General features: G+C 46.8%; 1 long non-coding RNA gene and 1 pseudogene across 1 annotated transcript in view; both read left to right on the top strand.

Annotated features, from left to right (window-relative positions):
* The first annotated feature begins 10423 nt into the window (after window positions 1-10423).
* LOC100427342 (single-strand selective monofunctional uracil DNA glycosylase pseudogene) lies at window positions 10424-11196 on the top strand (annotated as a pseudogene).
* Window positions 11197-24394: 13198 nt separating this feature from the next.
* Window positions 24395-26500, top strand: part of LOC144336575 (uncharacterized) — an 83119-nt gene continuing 81013 nt past the window's right edge. Inside the window, exon 1 of the long non-coding RNA XR_013408464.1 lies at window positions 24395-24724. This is a non-coding gene — a long non-coding RNA (uncharacterized LOC144336575). The remainder of the gene's footprint in view (window positions 24725-26500) is intronic.

Here is a 26500-nt window from a genome sequence, read left to right as displayed (position 1 = left end):
AGATCTGGGACAGAGTCCTGCAGTGCAAAGAGCATGGGCTTTGGAGGCCCCCACACCTGCACGTGCATTGTCACTTATTAGCAATGTCACTTTCAGCAAATGATTAACCAAAGCCTCCTGTCCTCATCCATAAAATGGGAACAATGCTGTCTTCCTTTGAGGGTTGTTGTGAAGACAACATGAAACAATGTACATAATGTCCTTGGCACACAGTAGGTGATCGATACATACATGTTGATTAACCAAGCATTTGGATAATCATTGCCATAATTATAACCAACACTGGGGAGCATTTTGTCTGTCTTTTCATACAATAAACCTGTGGGTTTTTATTAGTCTTGCTTTGCACACATGGAAAACGAGGTTCAAATTAGAAGGACTTGAGGCACACTACACAGAAGATGCAGGACTGGGGGTGCACCCAGGTCTTCTCCCCTCAGATCCTCTGCCTTTGCTACCCTATTGTTCCCTGGGTGGACAAGATAGGACAACTGTCGCTGCTTTGGCTCTGTGAGAACACCACCTGTGGTTCCCGGCTCCCCACCTGGTCCTTCCAGCAGAACTCAAGTTTGGGAAGCTTGGCTGGTGCGCACAGCTGCAGGGAGCCTGGGGAAGGGCCCTGTCATGTTTGCCACAGCCTCTGGTCATGTTTCAATGTTTTCTCATGTGTTGTGGATGCGCACCACTCCTGCTCACGTCGTTGGGTGCTCTAAGCCCTTTCCTTCTTGGCCCTATCCAGGCCTCACATCTGAGCTGCCAGTGTGGTTTGAATCATCACGTTTTTAGTAATGGTGCTGTTCTCTTAAAGGCAAGGGTGGAGATGAGGAGGGCGAGGGAGGCTGGAAGAGGGAGGAGGAGGAGAGTGATGGTGTTGGGGCCTTTCTGGAAAGGAACTGAGGAGACAGGAACCTCCTGTTCTTCTGCTCCGGCTGGCCCAAGGCCATGCTGATGAGAGGCTGATGAGATCCAACTCTGAGTCAGCAGAACCCGGAAAGGTCCCTGTGGGTCCCCTGCTGACTCACTGCGCCCCTTCCTCGCAGGCTCTGACCAGCAGCACATGGAGTGGCCAAGCTGTGGTGGCCAGGTGGGGTCCTGACTTCCTGGGCCATGGGGAGGAAGCTGAAGAATGGAAGGGCACTCAGGATTCACTGAAGGGGCTCCCCAGATTTTGGTCATAGCCGCAGAAATGATCTCATGTGAGTTTTTCTTCTTTACATTTTATCCAGAACAGAAAATATTGCTCCACCCTTACAATCCTGCCTCCATTGCCAGCCTTTTGCCTCCCCCTGCCCTGGCTGTGCCACCTGGTGCAGCAGCGTCTGTTGCAAAGAGGGTGCCCTTGCATTGTGGTAGGAGGCTCTCAGCAACTCAGCTCACACAGGTCTCATGCCCAGACCAGGGAGGCAGAGGGAAGCTCCCCAGTGCTCCCAGACCCCTTTCTATGCCACTAGCCCCTTCGTTCTCAAGACAGGCTGTGGCCCAAAGAGCTGCCCCTGGAAGCATGCTGGCAGGAAGCTGTGCATCGTGGGAGCACATGAAGGGGAAAACAGCCTGGCCTGGGCTTGCAGGAGGGCTGAGAGGAGCCAGCAGGTGAATGGAGCTAATGATCATGAAATATCCCCGAGGGCATCCCAGCACCAGGCTTGTCTCCCTCTTCCTCCAGGAGGGGCAAGTTCTAGGGGAGTCCCTTGAGAGACAGATTGTTCTCTTCCTCTCCCATCCTCTGCTTGGTCAGTGGGGTCGGCATTCCTGGGGAGGCGGGTGTGGCTGGGGCTCCTCCGGGTCTCCCCCTCCTGTGGCAGCAGAGTGTGATTTAAGGGCAGGGCCAGAGTGAAGCTGGTTTTGCCTGGACCTCCACTCAGTGGGAACCGAAGGCCCCCAGCTTCAGGGAGCTTCTTTGAATAGCAAAGGGGAATGCCAAGGGGGGAGAACAGGAGGAAAGAAAAGAGGGCAGTTTGATCTCTACCCAGAACCTGTATTCTACAATGATCTCTATGATGCTGCAGGAAGCATTCTAGACACACGTTCTCCTTCATTCTATGATGTCATCTGCTGTAGACTGTAGCTTCTTCACGGCAGGGGCTGCTCTTACGCACGTGGGAGGTGCTTACATGCCCAATGTAAGTATTGGCCCAGAACTGCATAGATGATCAGCTCCTGGTTGGATGAACTTTGGTGTGTGAATCCAGGGAACCCGGAGTTTTTAAATGAGTCTTTAAAGCCTTAGAATCAGAACATACTATTTTTAAAGGGAATTATTTATTTTTTAATTGACAAAAATTGTATATATTTGTGGTACATAACATGATGTTTTGCAATATGCATATAGTGGCCGGGCGCGGTGGCTGATGCCTGTAATCCCAGGACTTTGGGAGGCTGAGGTGGGCAGATCACTTGAGGTCAGTTCGAGACCAGCCTGGCCAACATGGTGAAACCTCGTCTCCACTAAGATACAAAAATTAGCCGGGTGTGGTGGCAGGCGCCTGTAATCCCAGCTACTCGGGAGGCTGAGGCAGGAGAATCGCTTGAACCTGGGAGGTGGAAGTTGCAGTGAGCTGAGATCGTGCCATTGCACTGCAGTCTGGGCGACAGAGCGAGACTCCATCTCAAAACAAAAAACAACAAATAAACAAACAAAAAACATATATTGTGGAATGACTAAATCAAGCTAATTAGCATATATATTACTTCACATGTTTATTTGTGGTGAAAGCACTTAAATTCTCTCTCAGCAATCCTCAAGTATGTAATATATTGTTACTAACTGTAGTCACCATGTGGTAAATAGTGTACCACATGGTACACTGGAACTCCTGTCTAACGGAAATTTTATGCCCTTTGTCCAACAGTACCTTCCTCAAACCTCCTACCCTAGTCTCTGGTAACCGTCATTCTACTTCCTGCTTCTATGAGTTTAACTTTTTTAGATTCCACATACAAGGGAGGTCATGCAGTATTTGTCTTTCTGTGCCTGGCTTATTTTACTGAACATAATATCCTCCAGGATCATCCATGTTGCCACAGATGACAGGATTTCCTTCTTTTTTAAGGCTGGATGGTACTCCATTGTGTCTGTATAACACTTTTTCATCCATTCATCTGTTGACGCACACTTAGGTTGATTCCGTGTCTTGATCATTGTGAATGGTGCTGCAATAAACATGGGCGTGCAGATCTCTCTTTGATGTATTGATCAGCTCCTGGTTTGGTGAACTCTGGAGTGCAAAGCCAGGGAACATGGAGTTTTGAAATGAGTCTTTGAAGCCTTAGAACCAGACCATATTCTTTAAGAAAATTATTTTTTAAATTGGCAAATAAAAGTGGTCGAATAAATGGACACAAAAATGTCCTTTGGCTGTATACCTAGTCGTGGGATTGCTGGATCATATTTAACTTTTGGAAGTAACTCCGTACTGTTTTCCATAATGGACGTACTCATTTCCATCACCACCAACAGCATGCACGTGTTCCCTTTTCCCCACGTCTTCTCCAATACGTCCTATCTTTTCTCTTTTTGATTATAGCCATCCTAACTGGTGTGAGGTGATGGCCAATTGTGATTTTAATTTGCATTAGTGGACCACATTGTTAATTATAAGTTTTCTTTGCACTGAGCTTTGAATGAAAGCACCTTCCTCTCGATCATGTTTTCTCAATTGTCCTCTTACCGTCTCATTCCATTCCTTTTCCCAAGGCTGTCTTAGCTGCTCTATTTTTTTGAAGATTTTAAATTTTATTTTTATTATAGTAAAATATGCATAATGTAAAACTTACCATATGAACCATTTAAGTGTACAGTTCGGAAGCATTAAGTGCATTCACATTGCTGTGCAACCATCACCACCATCCATCCGCAGACCTTTTTCATCTTCCCAAACTGAAACTCTGCCTCCAGGAAACATCGGCTCCCCATTTTCCCTCCCCCAGTTCTGGCAATGACCATTCTGCTTTCTATCTTTGTGAATTTGATTATTCTAGGTATCTCATATAAGTGGAAATCATATAATATTTGTCCTTTGGGGTCTTGACTGTCTTGTAGTTGGTTTTAATTTCATTGAGACAGTCTTGGTCTCATCCAACAAATTAATCTATTAAGCACCTCCTGAAATAACCACAGCTAATGTTCACTGGGCACCTACCTTGTGCTGGCCTGGGCGCCACGTAAGCACTGCACAGGCATTATCCTCTACTCCTTATGGCCACTTTGGGCAGCGAGTGTTTGAGGAATGTGAGGCACAACTACGGATAACAGGGCTGCAGGTGGAACCCAGGCCGTCTGACTCCCGAGTCCAGCATTTCCCACTCTCTAGCCAAGTCCTGGGTCTTGGGATGTCTGCTTCACAGCCCCCTCACCAAGCCCTGGGGCCCCCAGTTAATCACATTCCTGAGTGGCCTCATTTTCTTCTCCACAACTGCTCTGCCTTTCACGTATGTGGGGAGACAGAAACCCCAGTCCCTTCCACCACTTGTCCATATCAGGAAAAAGAGAGCTCCCTGACCCTTCCTTCAACCAGCATCTAGTTCCTAGGATGTTATCTCAATTACCTGCAAATTGGTCCCACTAAGACTCATTTCTTTCGTTTGGTCTGAATTATTAAGGTGGCATCCAAACTGACTTTGTTGCCCTGGGCTGACCCCCTTCCGGTCTACCCTGACGAAGAAGCTGGGAGCAGCCAGGCCTGGAGTCTCAGAGGGGGCCCCGTATGCACGGGCTTCAGGCCAGTGTGGTCTCTAATCTGGGAAGTGGAGGGTCTTGGCTGCAATAGAAGAATCTTCAGCTGGGCGCGGTGGCTCACACCTGTAATCCCAGCACCTGGGAGGCTGAGGCGGGCGGATCACGAGGTCAAGAGATGGAGACCATCTGGCTAACATGGTGAAACCCCGTCTCTACTAAAAATACAAAAATTAGCTGGGCATGGTGGTGTGCGCCTGTAGTCCCAGCTACTTGGGAGGCTGAGGCACGAGAATCGCTTGAACCCGGGAGGCAGAGGTTGCAGTGAGCCGAGATCGTGCCACTGCACTCCAGTCTGGCAAAAGAGTAAGATTCCATCTCAAAATAATAAAAAAAAAAAGAGGCTTCACCCAGGAGTCCAAAAAGCAACTCTGATCACTTCATTCCTTTCCTACTATGGTCCTGTGGCTCCTCAGAACAAAAGACCACAATCCTTAGTGCTGCCTGCCTTTCCAACATCTTCTGGTGCTCCCTACCTCATGTCTACCTGCTAGTAAACCTCAGCTCTCTGTAGTTCCCAAAGGCCACTCTTACTTCTTACAGGTCTGTCACCCCTGCTGGTCTGTAAACCCCATTGAGCAGACCCATGGCTTACCTTGGTAGCCCTGGCCTATAACTCACCTGATCTCTGCCAGTGTTTATTGAGTGAACAAGTACAGAAAAAGGCCTTTGGATGAGGACCTGAGCAAGGAAGAACAATTTGCCTCCACGATGCTAGCGTGAATCATCATTAGCCAATGTGACACCATTTCTCAGCTGAAATAATTGTATCTGCCCTGAAATGCTAATGATGTCAAAATTAAACACACCTATAAGAATAGAAATATTTTTTCTATATATTTATGGAAGACAATGCCTAAAAAATTTTAAACTTTTATTCATATGAGATAAAGGATGGAGTTGACTTTAGGGTAGAATAGGATCCTCATTTATTAATTTACTAATTATTTTCCTTGCGATAGACTCGCCTAACAAATTAGGTCTGTAGCAGACTTTTCCCCCTCTTTCTTTGCCGCACCATGTGATGCCTATCTCCTATCTTCTTGTTCCATGCCTCGGGAAGTAGGTCACGAGGAGGGGAAGTAGGTCAGAAACAATGGGCGTGAGGAGGCGGAGGATGGAGAAGGGCACGCTTTCCACAGGAATCTTCCGAGATCCAGGCCACTCCTCTCTCTCCACTGAGGGGGTGTGAGACAGATTCTGAGCCAGGCTATGGCAGAATCTGAGCGATGGCCCTTTGTACCTGGGGAGAGCTGCAATAGGAAGAGGGAGGGAGGATCCCGAAGGTTTGGGTGTTCTCCAGGGCACTTTCATTTTGGATGAAGCATCAGCCTGTGTGGGGCTGAGGAGGAGCAGCAGCCAGGGCTCGCTTCCTTAGGGAGGAATGTGCTTGCTCTGGGATGACAGGCCTCTTTGGCAATGGCAGGCAGAGTCAGTTCCATGGGACTTTTGAAATACATAAACAATCCCCTTTTTATACAAACACTCAAGCAAACCAAAGCTGGCTGTTAATTGTCTCCCTGGCCTGGACCCAAGGCAGCAATTTGGACTTGCCCCCTTCTTGGATTAATCTGGAAGAACTCCCTCTATATCCCCTCTTACCCTAACCCCCCATACTCTGGAATCTAGAGAGGAGACACTACTGACACTTGGGGTTGCAGAGTTCTTTGTTGTGGGGAGTTGTTCTGCGTGTTGCAGGATACTCGGCAGCATCCGTGCCTCTACCCAACAGATGCCAATAGCAACACCCTGTTGGAGGCCGCACGAATGTTTCTTATGATTAGGCATAATTGAAGCCTGTCAGTAACAATATGAACTTGTGATCAATTAAGCAGTTGACCAATCGTTTCCTCCTCCTCCTTGCTCTTGTTACCCAATAAATACAAACGGCCGTAGCAGCTCAGGAACTGCCTTTGCTCACTAGAAACAGGGAGCTCTCTTCTTCTTCCCCATGTTGCCTTTCCTTAAAGTAGTTACTTTTGTTTTTTGTTATCAGTTCTACCTTTGTGCCTTCATTCAGTCGTGTAATGACGGTCTCAAGCAGTAACAGTAGTAACTGCTGTAATGACGGTCTCAAGTAGTAGTAGTGGCAGTCGGCCACAACACCCTGTAAACTGAATTGTGACAACCAAAAATGTTTTTAGACATTGCCAAATGTCCCCTGGGGAGTAAAATTGTCTCCAGTTGAGAACAACTGAGCTACCATATACATACTAAAAGCCCTTAATACCACATGCCAGAATTTCAAAGTTTAAACCAGTCACCTGATTTTGATTGAGGATCAAATTCTGAACAAGGAAATGACAATGGGCTCTACAGACGGTGCAGGTGTGTCAAGTGGGGCATGAGGCCAGTTCTGCGGGAAGCTGGTTCTGTGGACTTAGGCCATTATCCTTCTTGAACCTTAGACTTGCTAACTAAAACTACAGCAAAATAGCAGCCTTCTTTGTGGTGTGTAGGTGTCTTCTGATGATAAGGGTGATAAAATGTCAGAGCTGGGAGTCCTTCGGAGGAAACTCGTGCTGTGGTGAGGCCAGTTTATATTTTAACTATTCTTTCATGCAAAGCTTCATTAAATCAAGTTATTGGCCTAGCAATTTATGGAGACTTCACAGTCGAGATCTCCTCAGCAAAACCTGATTTCAAATATTCTGTCCTATTGTCCCCATATACCTTTGAAATATCCCGGGAATCCTGAAATGGCATTTCTGAGTTTGTCTCTCACCCTCAGGGGCCACGCAAACAGCCTTTGGTGGCGCCTGCATGTTGCTTTCGGCATATTTACTTGTGAGGCATAGTGAGCAGTGGGTCTGGCTATAGCCCTGCTGGCGCCCTGGGGACTATATGGGGGAATCTCACATGGGCAAGAGGCACATCCGAAGACCCAGAACAGCCCCTGCTCATTGTAGACATTCCTCACAATGTGGACATTTTTGCTTAAATAAGCCATGAGTAAAGAGAAAAAGCACTTTACTGTGGGTGATTTCTTTATAAATCTCGACTGTGAAGTCTCCATAAATTGCTAGGCCAATAACTTGATTTAATGAAGCTTTGCATGAAAGAATAGTTAAAATATAAACTGGCCTCACCACAGCACGAGTTTCCTCCGAAGGACTCCCAGCTCTGACATTTTATCACCCTTATCATCAGAAGCTTCAGGTGTTCCTTTATAGCAACACAAATGGACTAAGATAGTTTTTGATCACATTCATGATCATCGAACAGCTTTCAACACAGTTTTTTATGGGCGTGAGGAAATCAACAGACGCAGCTGTGTCCTCCATGACTCACAATCTGGGTGTGTGAATGATTAATGATTTGGGGCCAGGCTCCAGGGGTCCAAATCCCTATGAGCTGCGTGATCTTTCTAAAGTTACCTAAACACTCTGTTTCCTTCCTCATTTGTAAAGTGAGCATAAACGCAGTATCTAGTCATAACACAAGCAATGTTCTTAGATCAATGCCTGGCCCATAAGGAATTCTCAATCCATGTTAGCTGTTAGTTGTATTACAATTCAGTCTGTTCAACGCTATAGTAAAGCTGTAAGTAAAATGCTAGGAAGTCTCTAAGTGACGAATGTTTCCCAAAGCAATCCAGGAAGACGTGGCCATTGCAAGCCTATGGCCCTGACAAGGAAAAGACTCAGGATCCGGGAGTGTGGAAGTAAATCCAGTTACCCAGCAGCGCATGTGACTTCACCCAAGTCAAGCTGTCTTGCAGAAGTGGGGCAGCTTGACTTCCCACTGTGTTCTCCCCAGCGAATGTGGTCTGGGTCTGATGAGGTCACTCCACACTCATGGAGCTGGGAACAGCTGCTTTCAGGGAAAGGTTGGCTGTTGCTGAAATGATGGACTTTCCCAGCATTTAAATTGTTTATGTGGGGCCAGGCGAGGTGGCTTAGGCCTATAATCCCAGCACTTTGCGAGGCCAAGGGGGGAAGATCACTTGAGGCCAAGAGTTCAAGAGCAGCCTGGCCAACATGGTGAAACCTCATCTCTACAAAAAATATAAAAATTAGCCAGGCATGGTGGCGCACATCTGTAATCCCAGCTATTCGGGAGGCCAAGGCACAAGAATCGCTTGAACCCTGGAGGCAGAGGTTGCAGTGAGCCGAGATTGTGCCACTGTACCCCAACCTGGCCAAAAGACTGAGATTCTGTTTCTAAATAAATGAATAAAATTGTTTATGAGGAACAAGTGGCCAGTGATTCAGAGAAATACCTACTACCGGTGCCCAAAAGACCTGTACAATTCCTGTACTAGTTTTGTGAATACAGCCATTAAAGCATGACTGACTTTTACATCCAGGTACAGCTGGGAAAAAAAAAAAAAGTCATGTCTGGAGAACTGACAGAGCTGCCCCTAGTGGCAATGCTCAGGAGTGGTGGAGGTGCCTAATGGACATGTCTGTCCCAGAAAAGAGGCACTGACACCCTGGGAATGGTTATTAATGAATCCTAAATTTCCTTTGGCTTTTGGCTTTCGGCTTTCTTTCGAATCCTCTGGCAGTCACATTGAATATAACTATCAAGTGCCAAGACAAGTCAATAGGGAAATTGTCTTGTCTTTTCAACAAAGGGTGCCAGGACAACTGGATGCCACCTGTGAAAGAATGAAGATGGACCCTACTTCACACCATCTATAAAAACTAACTCAAAAGGAATCAAAAGACATTTTGGAAGAGCTAAAAAGTACGACTATTGGAATAAAATATAGGGGTAAATCTTGGTAACCTTGGAGTAAGCAATGGTTTCTTAGATATGACACCAAAAGCACAAGCGATGAGAGAAAAAATAAGTTGGGCATCATCGAAATTAAAAACTTTCATGTTTCAAAGGACGCTATTATAAGAAAGTGAAAAGACAAAACACTGAATGGGAGAAAATATTTGTACACAAAAACTTGTACACAAATATGCACAGCAGCATTATTCATCATAGCCCACAGTGGGGCCAGGCACAGTGGCCTGTAATCCCAGCGCTTTGGGAGGCCGAGGCGGGTGAATCACGAGGTCAGGAGTTCCAGACCAGCCTGGTCAACATGGTGAAACCCGGTCTCTACTAAAAATACAAAAAAAATTAGCTGGGCATGGTGGCACATGCCTGTAATCCCAGCTACTTGGGAGGCTGAGGCAGGAGAATTGCTTGAATCTGTGGGGCGGTGGTTGCAGTGAGCCAAGATCATGTCACTGCTCTCCAGCCCAGGCGACAGAGTGACACTCCATCTCCAAAAAAAAAAAAGCCCAAAGTGGAAACAAACCAATTGTCCATCAGTGATGAATAGATGAACAGAAGGGGTGCTATCCGTACAGTGGGATGCTGTTCAGCCATAAGAAAGGAAAGAAGTACTGCCCCATGTTCCAACATGGATGAACCTAGAAAATGTTACGCTGAGCCCAAGAAGCCAGACACAGAGGCCGCATTTTGCATGACTGCATTATACGAAATGTGCAGAATAGACAGTCAAATCCACAGACAGAAGGTGGCTGGGGGAAGAGGGAAGGGAAGAGACTGCTAATGGGTATGGGCTTTCTTTGGGGGCTGATGAAAATTTTCTGGAACTAGATAAAGGTGATCGTTGTATAATCACAGGAATACAGTAAAAATTGCTGAATTGTGCACTAACGGTATGGGGAATGTATTCCCCCCCAAAAAAGTAGGGGGGCTCAAGCAGGTGACAACAGCATGGCCATGCCTCAGACTTTTTCACTAGGGACCCTCCATGAGCCTGCAGGTGCCCGGAGAGAGCCCCAGCTCTGCCCTCAAGGGTTGGCTGAGGGCTTCCTGGAGGAGTTGTTTTAGCTCAATGCTGAGCTGAGCCAACTGCAGTTTTTGGGGTCTGCAAGCCTCATTCACAATCCCGTGGAGTACTGTATAAGAGCCAAATTGCAACTTTGCGACTCGCTGCTGCCAAGGCCCCAAGGAAGTGCTCTTCCTGGGCACGAACCCAGGACCTTTTAGCACAGCCCAGACATGAGTGCCCTTTGAGGAAGTGAACATGGTCTGGGACTGGCTGGGCATTGGAGGGCCTGTGCTAACCCCTCCCCAAGAGTACCCTAAGCAGTCAGTGCTGGGACTGGGGTGCTCAGTCAGAGGTGAGTGTGGTGCCCGACTCTGCGGCTTTTCCTGGAACCTCTGTGGAGAGCCTGAGGTCTTCTCCTGTCACTGCTTTGTCCACAATCTGTGTTCTCTGCTATTCCTGGCTCCCAGAGAGCACAACCTCACTCCTGCTGAGCTGCCTGTTAAGCAGCAAGAACAGCTTCCTGGGATCTTAGTGCAGCCCTCTGCCGGCAGGTGTGGTGGCTGGGGGTGCGGCTGGGGTGGGAGAGGCGCGGCTGGTACAGTAGTGGGTGCCAATGGCTCTGGCAGGCCTGACGCCAGAGGTCCAGGTGGAGGGGCTCCTGCGTCTCTCTCCCCGTAACCCACAGGCCAACAGGGCTAATGGCAGTGACCAAGTGAGCTGACCAAGTGAGTTGGGGCTGCTGCCACGGTTATGGAAATGAGTGCCCGTGGGGCTTGGCATGGGACACATTCAAGGCCTCCAAGTCACTCTTGGGCAAGCAGATAACAACACACCCTGGACTGAAGCCAGAGGTCCTCCTGGGCTCCCTGGTTGCTGGGAAACATACCCTTTGATCTGTTGAACTGTCTTCCAACCTGCTGTGGCAGTTTTGATCCCAATCCTGTTCTCCCTGCCGAGTCCTGCTTTCCTCACCTTCCCTGGGCATTGCCCTTTCTGTGGGAGGGAATCAGCAGAAGGCGCGCTGTTGCACTTCAGATGCTTCTACCTCATCATTTCCTTGGAAGTCTCTATTCAATGGGGGAGCTCCCTGGACTGACTGCTAAGGTCGCATTTGCTTTTTCGCAGGAAATACCTTGTCAGGAACTCATCCTTATAAAACAGCTGCCCTCAGCTGACCCCTTTCCCAGGCCAGGACAAAGCATGACACAAGAAATTCAGAGTGACCTTTTCGTGAGAGGCTGAGGCTGGCTCAAAGAATTCAGTGTGAAAGTCAGAAGACCTGGATTTTCATCCCAGCTTCGCGACTTGTGAGCTTTATGATGGTCAAATTGATGGAGCCTGGGCCTCAGGCTGCTCCTCTGTAAAAGGGGGCTGCCTCCCTCCTGGGGTTGGTGTGAAGGTCATGGAGACAACACTTGAAAGTGTCTTGGCTGGGCGCGGTGGCTCATGCCTGTAATCCCAGCACTTTGGGAGGCCAAGGCAGGTGGATCATGAGGTCAGGAGATAGAGACCATCCTGGCCAACATGATGAAACCCCATCTCTACTAAAATATACACACAAAAAATTAGCCAGGCTTGGTGGTGTGTGCCTGTAGTCCCAGCTACTTGGGAGGCTGAGGCGGGGGAATTGCTTGAACCCGGGAGGCAGAGGTTGCAGTGAGCTGAGATCGCACCACTGCACTTCAGCCTGGCAATAGAGCAAGACTCTCAAAAAAAAAAAAAAAAAAAAAAAAATTGTCTTGCATAGGCCTGGCTTGTGGCTTTGCTTTCTTGCTTTCTTACCTTGGGGTTGGGGAGTCACCGCACTACGCTACGAGGGAAGCCCCTCTCCATTCAGAAGACCCTGTTAGGGAGGAGTCTGGGCTCCCACCTGTGGCCAAGGTGAAGGACAAATTCTTTCCCTGTCAGAGACAGACCAGTGAATTTAAGACAAACCCAGCCTGTGATTTTTCCAGTCTACGCATTAAAACCTCCTAAACCTAGACGGATGTGGTGGCGCACGCTCATAATCCCAGCACTGTAGGAGGCTGAGGTGGGTGGATCACTTGAGGTCAGGAGTTTGAGACCAGCCTGGACAGCATGGTGAACCTTCATCTCCACTAAAAATAGAAAACTTAACTGGATGTGGTGGCGGGTGCCTGTAATCCCAGCTGCTCAGGAGGCTGAAGCAGGAGAATCACTTGAACCCAGGAAGGGGAGGTTGCAGTGAGCTGAGACTGCACCACTGCACTCCAGCCTGGGCATCAGAGTGAGACTGCATCTCAAATAAAATAAAATAAAAGCTCTTAAACTCTTAAAAAAAAAAAAAAAAAAGCTTTAAAGCACCTCCCCTGTCTCTGTGCCATCTGGGGTGAGGTGGGAGCTTAATGGACCCTGTAGATCATATACATTTGAATCTCAGGCCTAGATAAAGGCAGAGCCCTCATGAATGATCAGGGGAGATTTGTTTTCTATCTAGAGCCCTGGACAAGCTAGATAAGCTATTTCATTATCTCTCTTTGCAAGTGAGCAGATTGTTTGTTCTGTCACATTTTTCTCTAGAGTGGGAGCCTCAGAAGGTCTTGGCTCTATGCAGGATTCTGACACAGCTCCGACGCGTGCGTGCCCTAGGCCCAGGCCTCAGCTCCTGTCCCTGCTGGTGGCCACTACATCCAAAGCTTCTTGGGTATCAAGATTGGCACCTCTCCCCTTCCACCTCCCCTGCATCCAGTGCAGCTCCTCCAGGATCTCCTACTTCTTTGGTTTCAGTTTGCTTTGCTTTCCTTTTGGCTGCAGGATTTCCCTTTCTGTAGCAAAGCTCAGTGCGTTTGAAAGCCTGCTCATTGTCTTCTCTCTACCACTTCTAGGTGTTTTTAGAGCAGAAAGGTTTCTACGTTTCCTAGTCTGCCACACTACCAGAAATGTAATCTCTGTGATACAATTTCTCTCCGTTAAACTAGCAAAAGTTTAATAGGGGCAGGGCTAAATTTTTAAGGGTAAGGGAAGGGCTTACATTCTCCTGATGGGAATCTCAATGGCTACTCAACTCCCGACAGTATTTTGCAATCAAAAATATGAAAAAATGATGCATGTCTTTTGTCCTGGCAATTTCCATTTCTAGTAAGTTATTCTATTAAATCATCGTGGATGTGTGCAAAGTTTCAAGTTCAGGAAGTTTGTCATCGTTGAATCCAGCCTCAGCATTTCCAAAAAGCATACATTGTTTAAATATTCCAGTTGGGGAAACAAAAAGGAAAAAACAAGAAGGAAGGGGAAGCACTTGTATCAGGAAAAGAAAATCTTTCTGAGAAATCTTCAGCAAATGAATGCCTAGGACTCTGGGTTCAGATCACATCTCTTGGCCATCCCTAGCTATGAGGGAAACTTGGAAAATCAGAATTTTGGGGGAATACAGCTGAGGTTTTGTTAGGAAGAAGGGAGGAATGGAAACCATAGTGTATGTATGTATGTAAGTATATGTGTGTGTGTATTAGGGTTCTCTAGAGGGATAGAACTAATAGGATAGATGAATATATGAAGGAGAGTGTATTAAGGAGTATTGACTCACATGATCACAAGGTGAGGTCCCACAATAGGCCATCTGCAAGGTGAGGAGCAAGGAAGCCAGTCTGAATCCTAAAGCTGAAGAACCTGGGGTCCGATGTTCAGGGACAGGAAGTATACAGCATGGGAGAAAGACGGAGGTCAGAAGACTAAACCAGTTTAACCTTTCCATGTTCTTCTGCCCGCTTTTATTCTGGCCACGCTGGCAGCTGATTTGATGGTACCCACTTAGATTGAGGGTGTGTCTGCCTCTCCCAGTCCACTGACTCAAATGTTAGTCTCCTTTGGCAACACCCTCACAGACACACCCAGAAACAAAACTTTGCATCCTTCAGTCCAATCAAGTAGACACTCAATGTTAACCATCACAGTATGTATGTGTGTATACATGTAAATATGTATGTATGTATGTATCTATGCATCTATCTATTGATTGATATGCTTCTAGAAGGGTAGACATCAAGTTCTTTTGATGTTTATTCCTAGTTGGAAGAATTTTAAAGGTAAATTTTACAATCTTGTTTTTGCATATTTGATATAATACAGCTGCATTATATTTATTTTTAAAATCAATATTTTAAAATTTCAATATTTTAAAATATATATCAATAAGGTAAAATACAATAAGATATTATAATACAGCTGTATTATATTTATTTTTAAAAAGTCACTCAAGAGCCTGGGTGTGGTGGCTCACGCCTATAATCTTAGCACTTTGGGAGGTCAAGGTGGGTGAATTGCTTGAGCCCAGGAGTTTGAGATCAGCCTGAGCAACATGGTGAAACCCTTTCTCTCCAAAAAATACAAAAAAAATATCTGGGTGTGGTGGTGCACGCTTGTGATCCCAGCTACTCAGGAGACTGAGGTGGGAGGATCACTTGAGCCCAGGAAGCAGAGGTTTCAGTGAACCAAGATTGCATCACTGCACTCTAGCCTGTGTGACAGGGTGAGACTCTGTCTCAAAGAAAAACAAAACATCAAGAAAGGTTATAGTTGTTAAGGATGGGGTGGCACATGATGGGTATAGGACCACAGCCAGGTGTGGTGCCAGAGAGCAGTGAGAAGCAGAGAACCACAATATCTCAGGAGCTTGGGATGAGGATGCAGCAGCTGCCAGGGCGGGGCACTCTGACTGTTCTCAATGGATTGTTATGTCCTTGGTTTTTAATTTAAGGGGGTCAAAATGTTGCCTATTGTCTTGTATGTGCTGCCTACAACCCATTTGGAATATAGAGGGCAGAAGGGGGGACTCTGCAGCCCCTCCAGACATCCCTGCTATGAAGGTGGGATATCTTAATTGTGTATGGATTTTGTTATCACCCAGATAGCTGCTTGCCATTGTGTCTGACTTCTTTCAGCTCTTTAATTGATTAAAATGTTCTAAGACCTCCTTCATGCTGTGTCCAGTCTCAGAAAACAGATCAGACTTGTCCTCCCCAAGAGGAGTAGGCCATAGAGTTATTACCATGAGAGCAGCGGCTGGGTCTTGAGGATCCCGCCACAAAAGGACAAACACAGTGTGTTGGGAATGTCGGAAAACCACAGTTTTCCCCCTTTACCAGGAATCATGCCGATGATGGTGGCTGCCATTTATTGAGTGTTTATAGTGAGTATTTTCTCATTTAATACTTTAAACCACTTCACAAGATAGATTCTCATTTTATAACTAAGAAAACAAAGGCTTGGACAGGTTAAGTAACTTGTCTAAGCTCACACAGCCAGGACAGTGGGAAAGAGGTAACTGCACACTGTCTGGTTTTGAGTCTATGTTTGTAACTAGTAGTTATTCTACTCAGGGTGACCAGCAGTCCTGCTTTACTTTGGACTGTCTGGTTCTAGCACTTGAAGTCCCACATTCTGAGAGACTCCTCAGTTCCAGGCAAGCCCGGATGGCTGGATTTGCTTCCTTGGCAGTGACAGTCCTCTTTCCACTGAGTGCTCAAGGGTCCATGTGTTCTTCACACCTGGATGGTCACCTGGGTGCGATTGAGGTTGGGTATTTTCCATAGTGCCCCCAGGCAACAATAGGCACATAATTGGTACCAAAGGAAAAAAAATCCTAATGGAATTAATGAGTGAATAAATGACTAATGTCACCTACAGCAACTACTTTTAGATTATCTATTATGAGTCAGGCACTGTTAGGTGCTGTGGGAAATAAGTAAGTGAGTTTTAGCTAAATAACTGAGTAACGTGAGTAACTGAATTGCACTCCAAGGTGGAGACTTGCGCTGTTGGCGGTGTCAACAAAGACTAATTAAGGGATATTGCATCACAGGCTTGATGGCTTTAATAACCCACAGCAGTAATGCCACTCTGCTTTGTTGGATCCTGGGGTTGATAAGCCTTATCCCTCACACAATCTAATCTAATTCTTCTGCCTCCCAGCAGATGTGTGAGATATTCAACGCCACTTCACAGGCAGGGAGAGTGAGTCAGAAAGGACCACAAGCTTGTGATCTAAAGCCGTGATTGCACAGTGGTGGCCTTCAGGCCACCTCCAGGCCACTGTTATGTTTTGTGGTCTATATAATTTTTTTAAACAAAATTGAATTGGTGACTCACACCTGCAATCCCAGCACTTTGGGAGGCTGAGCCCAGGAGTTCAAGACTAGCCTGGGCAACATCGCAAGACTTGGTCTCTACAAATAATAAAAAAAAAAAAGTAGCCGGGTGTGGTGATGCACACCTGTGGCCCTAGCTACCTGGGAGCCGAGGTGGAAGAGTCACTTGAGCTGGGGCAGTTGAGGCTGCAGGGAGCCAAGATTATGCCACTGCACTCCAGCCTGGGCAACAGAGAGAGACCCTGCCTCAGAAAAAAAAAAAAAAAAATTGAATTGCATGACAGTATTTAAAGACTGGAAGATTTTGCATAAAAATCTGAATTTCTAGTCCTTCTTGACGAAATGGAAGATATGACAGCCCTGTGTTCTCGATCATGGCTGTCACTTGCGATGAGGCATTGACCCTTCAGTTTTTTCATTTCCAGGGCTGTCCTGGCCTGTGTTACCTGAGGCACCAAAATAAAGAGACCAGAAGGCAAAGAAAGTATCTCCAGTGGAAGAAGGCATGTGACTATGGCAGCCTCAGGGACCCCAACAGTTGCCCCATGTTCCAAAGGATCAAGAACACAGCTGTGAGGAAAATCCACCTCTGCCAAGGCCAGAAGCAGATCCCTTTCTCCTTCAGGAATCTAGATGCTGTCCCTGACTTCTCCTGCGGCATCATCTTTGTTCTCCTCCCATTTAGTCAGTCAAGTCACAAAACAAACTTTTGGTTTTTTCCAATTAACCATTTCCTTCAGTGGCAACTCCACTCTTACAGGTGTTCAGGCCAAACGCATTGGAGTCATTCTTGACTCTCTCATACCCCACCTCACTGCCTGTTTCTGCCATCCTGGTGCAGACTACCCTCAGCTCTTGCTTGGGACACCATGGAAGCATCCTGATTGCTCCTCCTGCTTCCACCCTCACCCTGCTGCTGCCTATTCCCAGTGCTTCCAGGGACAGATACTGTCAAAACATAAATGAGATAGCCAGGCACGGGGGTTCACACCTGTAATCCCAGGGCTTTGGGATGGTGAGGAGGGAGGATCTCTTGAGCCCAGCAGTTCAAGACTGCAGTGCCCCATAATCGTGCCTGTGAATAGTTACTGTATTCTAGACAGGGCAACATAGCAAGACCCTGTCTCTACAATTAAAAAAATATATATATTAGCTGATGTACACTTGTAGGCTGAGGTGGGAAGATCACTTGAACCCAGGAGTTCGAGGTTATAGTGAGCTGTGATTGCACCACTGCATTCCAGTCTGGGCAACAGAGCAAGACTGTCTCTAAATACACACACACACACACACACACACACACACACACATGGCCTGGTGCAGTGGTTCATGCCTGTAATCCCAGCATGAGCTCAGTATATATTTAAATACACACACACATACACACACACACATATATGGCCTGGTACAGTGGCTCCTGCCTGTAATCCCAGCATGAGCTCAGTATATATTTAAATACACGCGTGCACGCGCGCACACACACACACACACACACACACACACACATATATATATAGAGAGAGAGAGAGCCTGGTAAAGTAAGTAGTTCATGCCTGTAATCCCAGCACTTTGGGAGACCAAGGTGGGAAGATCACTTGAGACCAGGAATTCAAGACCAGTCTGGGCAACATAGTGGGACCTCATTTCTACAAAAAGTAAAATAAAAATTAGCTGAGTGTGGTGGCACACACCTGTAGTCTCAGCTGTTCTGGGGGATGAGGCAGGAGAATTGCTTGAAACTGGGAGATTGAGGCTACTGTGAGCCTCAATTGCATCACCACACTTCTGCCTGGGCAACAGAGTGAGACTCTGTCTCAAATAAAGAAATGATATCTATCTGTATTATATATATAATATCTATCTGTCTATCTATCTATCTGACCATGCTCCTCTGATCAGCTCAAACCCGCTGCCGTTTGCTGTGTCACACAGAGTCACTCCCTTATCCTCACTGTGGCTCCTTCCATTCTATACCCTCACTGGGCTCCAGCCACACTGGCCTCTAGCCCTGCTCTATGGATCTCTGAATACCACAAGCATACTACTGCCTAGGGTCTTTGTACCTGCTGGAGGTTTCCGTTATCTAAGGCTGCATAACAAATCACCCCAAAATTTAGTGACTTTAAACAGTAAGAATCATCTATGATCTCTCATGGTTTCTGTGGGATGGGAATCCAGAATCAGCTAGGTAGGGTGGTCCTGGCTCATGGCCTTTCATGAGGTTGCAGACAGATGTTAGCAGCAGCCAAGTCATCTGAGGCTTGGCTAGGAGGGGGACTCTACTTCTGAGGGGACCCCCTCATGTGGCTGGCAAGTTAGTGCTGGCTGTTGGCCAGCGCCCCAGTTCCTAGGCACATGGAGCTCTCCGTGGGTTTGCAGTAGGACGTCTTGAGGGCATGAAGGTTGGATTTCCTCAGAGCAAAAGTGTCCAGGGAGCCAGGTGGATGCTGTAATGCCTTTTATGACTTAGCCTCCGAGGTCACACACCATCACTCCTGATTCATTTAGTCGGTCACACAGAGCTACCCTGATTCAGAGGGGGAGGTGCCACACGAGGGTGCAAATAACGGGAGGTGGGGATCACTGGGGGCATCCTGGAGGTAGCAACCATGCAGGTCTCTGCCTGCAATGTCCTTCCCTCAGCAACTGCAAGGCTGACCCATGATTCCTTAAGATTCCTGCTCTAATATTCCTTATCAGAGAGGCCTCACAGCCTACCCCTTGTAATGTAACTTTCCTACCCTCCTGACATTCCTATCCTGCTTTTCTTTTCTTCACAGCACGTACACCTGCAGAAATACAAGTCTATTTCCTTGTTTATTGTCTGTCTCCCTCCGGTAGATGAATCCTCAGCATTTAGACCAGTGCCTGGTACAAAGGCTCTCAATATTTTTCACACGAATGAAGAGCTTATATGCATTAAATGTTATGAATGAATGAAATCTTACCTCTTTGAATAGACTTCATCACATGCTATCAAGGGCACATACTAATGACACAATTTATCACTATTGATGTTGACCTTGACCTGGCGGAAGTGGAATTTGTCAGGTTTCTCCACTGTAAAGTTACTGGGGTTTCTGCGTTTCCATTCTGTATTGTTTGGAAGGAAGTCACTATGTGTAGCTCACACTTAAGGAGTGGGAATTATGAGGACTGGGAATCTACATAATTTATTTGGAGTTCTTCTGCACAGGAAATTTATCTCTTTCCCCTCATTTATTAACTTAGGCAATCATTTATTTATATTAGCATGGATTCCTGGATATTTATTTTATACTTTGTATTATAATCCAATCCTACTTTATTTTATTGTTCAAATTGTTCCAGCTTTGGTCATTGGACGCTCTTTCAGTTGGCTCCCATGCTCCTTGGACGTATTCCCATCTGTGTGTGTGTGCGTGTGTGTGTGTCTGTGTGTATTTGTAGCACTTCCTTACTTTCTGGCACTACAAGATGCACCAGGCTCATTTTGGTGTGTATTTCCTTCATTTCCTGCCCCAGGAGGCAGGAATGCCCCTAATGTTTCTAAGGAGCCTTGGTTCCTTTTATTGAGAATGGTGTTAGAAACCAAGTTATGTAAATATGCTTCTAGTTCTTCTATGTCTCACCATGTCCTCAGGCACTGCCCTAGTCTAGGCCGTCTCTTCTCTTTGTGGCAACCTGCCAACCATCCACAAAACATTCTGCCCCTACGTTTCCTCTACTCCTTTCTCCCCATCCTTTCTTCTTTTAGGCAGAGGCATCATTCTTAGTGATAAATCGGCTCATGTTAGCCTTTCAATGGACACCATTGTTCTCAGGATGAAGTTCTCCTGTGGATGGTGTAAAACGTTCTTCGTGAACTGGACCCGCCTACCCCTCCAGCCTTACCTGTCCCATAAACCCAGCCTGGAGGCTGAGCTCTAGCCGCACTGAACTACTTTCCTTTATTTCTGTGTCTTTAAAGTGTCCATACAGAACTTTCCACTGCTGAGAAACAAGCTCTAAGCCTAATGACTGTTACCATGTTAAAATGTCTTCTTGCCAGGCGCAGTGGCTCACGCCTGTAATCCCAGCACTTTGGGAGGCCGAGGCGGGCAGATCATGTGGTCAGGAGTTTGAGACTAGCCTGACCAACATGGTGAAACCCCTCTACTGCCCACAGGAACAATTTCAGCTCTTCACCTTGGCATGCAAGAACCTTCACAATGTGTCACCTTCCCCATCTCCTGCTCTCTCCCCTCCTCAGGCCAACCCCTTCAGTAAACCTCGGTGTGACTCTACTAAAAATACAAAAATTAGCTGGGTGTGGTGGCGTGCACCTGTAATGTCAGATACTCAAGGAGGCTGAGGCAGGAGAATTGCTTGAACCCAGGAGGCGGAGGTTGCAGTGAGCCAAGATCACACCACTGCACTCCAGCCTGGGCAACAAAGCAAAACCCTATCCTAAAGAATAAAATAAAATGTCTTCTCTCCCTTCTTGTTTGGGGTTGAACAAGAGGCAATCATTTATTTAAAGGCCCCCTGTGATACGAAAATTAAAGATTGGTCTCCCACCACCCAGTTTCTGGCACACAGCTCCTAAATCCCTTGGAATTTCTTAGGTGATAGGAAGTCTTTTGTTCTAATGAGGCCACTCCTGATATCTACAGAGTTCAAGAGGGGCAGTTAACAGAGGACCAAGGCATGATTAAAGGGTGGAACTTTCAGCCCCACCCCCGACCTTTAGGGAGGGGAGAGAGACTGGGGATAAACTTAATCACCAAAGGCCAAACTATTTCGTTGATCATGTCTGCAGAAAGAAACTTCCATAAACCCCCTAAATGATGGGCTTCAGAGAGCTTTCAGGTTGGTGAATACATGGAGCTGCTGGGAGGGCATGGGACACCTGGAGAGGGCGTGGGAGCCCCACGGCGCTTCCCCCATACCTTGCCCTGTGCATCTCTTCCGTTTGGCTGTTCTTGAGTTGTTTCCCTTATAATAAATAGTAAATGTAATAAGGTGTTTTCATGAGTTCTGTGAACTGTTCTAACAAGTTCTCAGACCTGAGGAGGGGGTCATGGGTACTCCTGATTTATAGCCAGGGGGTCCAAGCAACATGAGGCAACCTGAGACTTTCAAGAGTCCCCATGTGAAGTGGGGAGAGTTTGCAGGACTGAGCCTTTACCCTGGAGGGTCTATGCTAACTCTAGTAGTTAGTGGCAGAATTGAATTGAGTTCTAGGACACCCAGTTGGTGTCAGAGAGTTGGAGAATTGGCTGAGATGGGAAAAAACTCCCATACATTTGGTATTGGAATTGTTGAGAGAAAAAACTATTCACTGCTGCCCTGCTGCCCCGTTCATCCAGCTTGCTATGGGCCAAACTCCATGCTCTGCTCTAGACATGCATGTGTGTTTGTGTGTCTGCAGGTCCCTGTGCACGTGTGTGTGCTGGCAGTGAGCCCGGCTGGTCTTGCCTTTTACTGCCCTGTGGTTGCGTTTGCCTGCTTCCCACCATGGAGCGAGTGTCTCATGAAGGCAGCAGACACTGTCGGTACATCCAAATAGTCCCAACACCTGGGATGCGCTTGTAGATACTCAAGTATTTGCAGCTTGAATTATCATCCAAGTAAATAACTAAACCAACAAATGAATAAATGTAAGAAGGGGTAAATGAATGGATGAATGAAGTGGTTGTATCTTTCTCCTTTGCCCTTAGAGTCAGAAGTGGTTTCCAAATGTTGAAATTTTGACCATTGAATTGAGTTGACTTGGATTCTCAATGTTGGTCGACAGTCCGGTGGCAACAGGAGTGGCCTCCATATATTGGTGAGCACCCACTCCCCTTTATGCACAGCATGACCGTGAGGAGGAAGGAAAGCGTGTGCAGGTGCATAGGAGGCTGCCGTAAGCTCCCAAGAGGAGGGCTTCTAGCAAAAGTGAGGTTTTCTTTGCCCTTGATGTTCTGAGAGCACCTGTAGAAGCTACACAGTCAGTCGAGCCCAGGTGCTTGTTTCTGGTCCAGTTCAAATATGTAAGGCCTAGAGGTGCTTTGGGGAGGTGTGACCGCAAATGCTGTTGGGATTTGAATAGGCAGAAAAGAAGGTGAGAGAGGCTGGGGAGGGGATGTGGGACAACCTGTGTAGGGGCCAGGAAGGGGTTGGCCTGAGGAGGGGAGAGGGCAGGAGGTAGGGAATGTGATACATTGTGAAGGGTCTTGCATGCCGAGGTGAAGAGCTGAAATTGTTCCTGTAGGCAGTAGAGAACTCTTTTAAAATGGATAATCAACAAATAACTCTACCTTTACTTTTTCCTACAAGGTAATACATGCTAATTACAGAAATGTTTGAAAATATAGACAAGAATAAAGCCAAAAGGAATCATGAGTCAGCATATCACCTAGAGAATGCAATGCCTTTGGTGTATTTCCCTCCAGTAACTTTTGGTCACAGTCATCGTAGTCATATGTTACACGGTGCTTTATAACTTGTTTTAAAAATATCATTAATATGTTATGAGCATTTGTTCATGAAGCCATCTTTTGAAACCTGATTTTTAATGGATGCACAGTAATTCATCTATGTCTGTGGGCTCTGCCTCTGAGGATTAAACTAAACTTGGATCAAAAATATTTGAGAAAGTAAAAGTAACGATACAACAATAAAAATAATACAAATTAAAAAACTATAGTATAGCAACTATTTTCATAGCATTTACATTGTATTAGATACTATAAGCAATCTAGAGATGGTTTAGAGTCTAGGGGAAGATGTGTGTAGGTTATATGCAAATACTATGCCATTTTATATTAGGGGTTTGAGCATTCCAGGTTTTGGTATCCTCAGGGATCCTGGAACAAATCTCTCTGTGAATACTGAGGAAAGACTGTAATGTACTTAATAAATTCTTTATTAATAGTTACCTGATTATTTTAAATTTTTCAGGATATGTGAAGGCTCGATGGCATTCTTGTATATGCATGTTTACATGTACCTCAGATTATTTCTTAATAAATTTCTAGAAGCAGAGTTACTAGGTCAAAGGTTCTGTAGATTTCAAAGGCCTTTAGTGCCCTAGGTCCTAGGGAATGACTGGAAGTTTCTAAGAAAAGTGATGTGGGAAGTGTCTTCTTTTCTTCTCGTTTTTGCTGATTACTTTTAACTTTTTTATGGAAGACAACCCCTGAGGCTCCTGCCTGGTCTACACTCCTCCCCTGAGAATGATCCAGTGTCCATCCATAATCCCTGAGGAAGAGGGCCTCTCCCTTCATATTCCTACCACCTGTCTTCCTCCTTAGGCTTTTCCATCCCTGGCCACCACCTCTAGGGCCTGGGTGCAGGTCAGTACTTGGTGCTGAGGCTCAGGTCACAGAGCACTGAGGCTGGGGCGGGGACTGCCATGCTGCAGAACAGAGGTCCCCAGCCCGGTGACTGGAGCACCTCTCCTCCCATCCTGGGGTGTCCAATGTCTTCCCACAATTCCTGCTCATCCCTGCAGTTCATGTGTCCTTCAGGCATCTCTGGTTCCAATTTCCTGCTTCTCCAGAGCTCTCCAAATCTTTCTTCCCTCTGCCCCTTCCCTGTGATCCCTCAGCACCCACCCTACCTCCTCAGACAAGCTGAGTGTCTTGTCCTGGACAGTTTAACTGGTGATTCAGGGATTTATATGAGGAGAGTTTTATTGCAGTATCATGCAGTAGATAAATTAAAGTGAAATATTTCTGCCTTTAAAGTGGCTCCCTCACTGCTTCCTCCCATTTCCTACTTCCAGCCACTCACAGTGCTGCTCAGCTCAGCTCAGCTCCGCCCCTTGCCCTGGATGCAGTGCAGGCTCCCAGCTGCCCCTTTCTCGTTCCACCCTCTACTTCTACTCCAATCAGCATTTTACACAGCCCTGGAGACAGCCTGGGGACTCCATCCAAGGGGCCCAGGCCGCGGTCAGGGGAGAAGGGAGCGGAAGCATTCAGGCCTGGCGGGAGCAGCCAGCTCCCCACAACACCTGCCGCTGTCCGGGAAGTCCTTCCACCGAAGCTCCCTCCCTGCCCAGAACCTCAGGGCTCCCGGGAGCCGGCACAGAGGACCCCTCAGCTGGAGCATTTTAAGGGCTGGCTCAATGTGCAGAAGTGAACTACCTATCCTTTCTACCTGGCAGGGCAACTGAGGGGTCAAGTAACATAACGGGTAAGGAAGTGCCTCATAAAACGCCACGCAAATATAAGCCATTGTTATACAATTGTTTTCATTGGGAAATGTAATTTAGTTCCAAACAACCGCTTTCAGTGGAAATCTTGGGACATAATTATAGTGGACATCTGTTGTTTTTGGCCTGTCCAATGGCCCTTTCCCCTTCTTCTGGCGACAATACCGCCCACCCCCCTTCCTCTGGGGAAGTGCACCTCTCTAACTCCAGACCTGTAACCCTGCTGGGACTGCCATGACGTGACTCCACCGCTGGGTCCTAGGGATGGACGTGTGACCTGGGCTTGGCCAATCACTGTAGCCCCACCCCCCACCTACACGATGATTGGTCCCTGCAATTCATGACCAGGGTCTGGTCAGCTGTCGTTCTACCTTGAGATTTTGACATAGGGAGGCAATGAGAACGACCCTTTCCTTCTGGTGGAGGTTGCTGAGCAGGGGTGATATGAGCTTCTCATTCTGTTCAGGCTGCTATAACAAAATGCCTTAGACTGGGAGGCTTAAAAACAACAGACAGTTATTTCTCCCAGTTCTACAGACTGGGAAGTTCAAGATAAGGTGGCAGCAGATTTGGTGTCTGGTGACCACCTGCTTTCTGGCTCATAGCTTGCTACAGTTTGAATGTCCCCTCCAAAACTCATGTTGAAACTTAATCCCTAATGTGGCAGTGTTGAGAGGCAGGGCTTTTAAGAGGTAAGTGAAGGGCTCTGCGCTCATGAATGGATTAAACCATTTATGCATGAATAGATTAATCCATTTGTGGATGGATGGATGAATGGGTTAGCATGGGAGGGGAACTGGCAGCTTTATGAGAAAAAGAAGAGAGACCTGAGGAAGTGGGTTTGCACGCTTGGTCCGCTTGCCATGTGATGGCCCATACTGCCTTGGGATTCTTCAGCGTTCCCAGCAGAAAGAAGGCACTCACCAGATGTGACCCTGCCTCCTTGGACTTCTCAGACTCCATAACTGTAAGGAATACATTCCTTTTCTTTATGAACTGCCCAGTTCAGAAAATAGACTAAGACATAGGGGGTGACTTTTTGCTATTTCCTCACATGGTAGAAGAGGCAAGAGGGTCTCTCGTGGGCCTCATTTATGGGGACACTAATGCCATTCATGAAGACTCCACCGCCAGGTCCTAATTACCTCCCTAAGGCCCCACTCCCTGATACCGTTACCTTGGGGATTAGGATTTTTACATAGGAATTTTGGGGGGACATAACATTCAGTCCATTGCATGGTCTTCAACAATCTTGCCCTTGACCTGCCTCCCACTGCCATTTAGAGGAATCCTCTGCAGCAGGAAGAATAATGCAAACCTGGGGGCTGGCACTGGGAAGCAGAATCCAGAGGAGAGCGAGTCTCTCTCGGTCTGTCTTGGGACCCCCCTGTCCTAGCTGTCCCTGAGACAGGCACTGTCCTTGTGCTTCCCTGATTCCTTTCCTTCAGCCGCAGGGGACTTTTTGTCCCTTGTGTATGACAGAATCCTGACCTATATGAATTAACTCACTCGTGGGTGAGAGGTGCCTATTTATGAATATCCAAGTGCTTCATGTGTGAATATCTTCTTCAAAATGATTTGAAATGTCTCTTGGGAATCTAAATCATCTTGATTTAGAACAGTCAGCTGACATAAGCCCAGGAGTTTGAGGCTGCAGTGAGCTACTACACTCCAGCCTGAGAGGAAAAAAAAATAGCAGACAGTAAAGATACAGTTATATGATTAAACCAAACAGATTTAGTTATCTTTGCAAGTAA

Source organism: Macaca mulatta, chromosome 18 (assembly GCF_049350105.2).
Source record: "Macaca mulatta isolate MMU2019108-1 chromosome 18, T2T-MMU8v2.0, whole genome shotgun sequence".
Classification (NCBI taxonomy): Eukaryota; Metazoa; Chordata; class Mammalia; order Primates; family Cercopithecidae; genus Macaca; species Macaca mulatta.
Note: the sequence above shows the minus strand (reverse complement) of the source record. Positions and strands in the feature narration are given on the sequence as shown.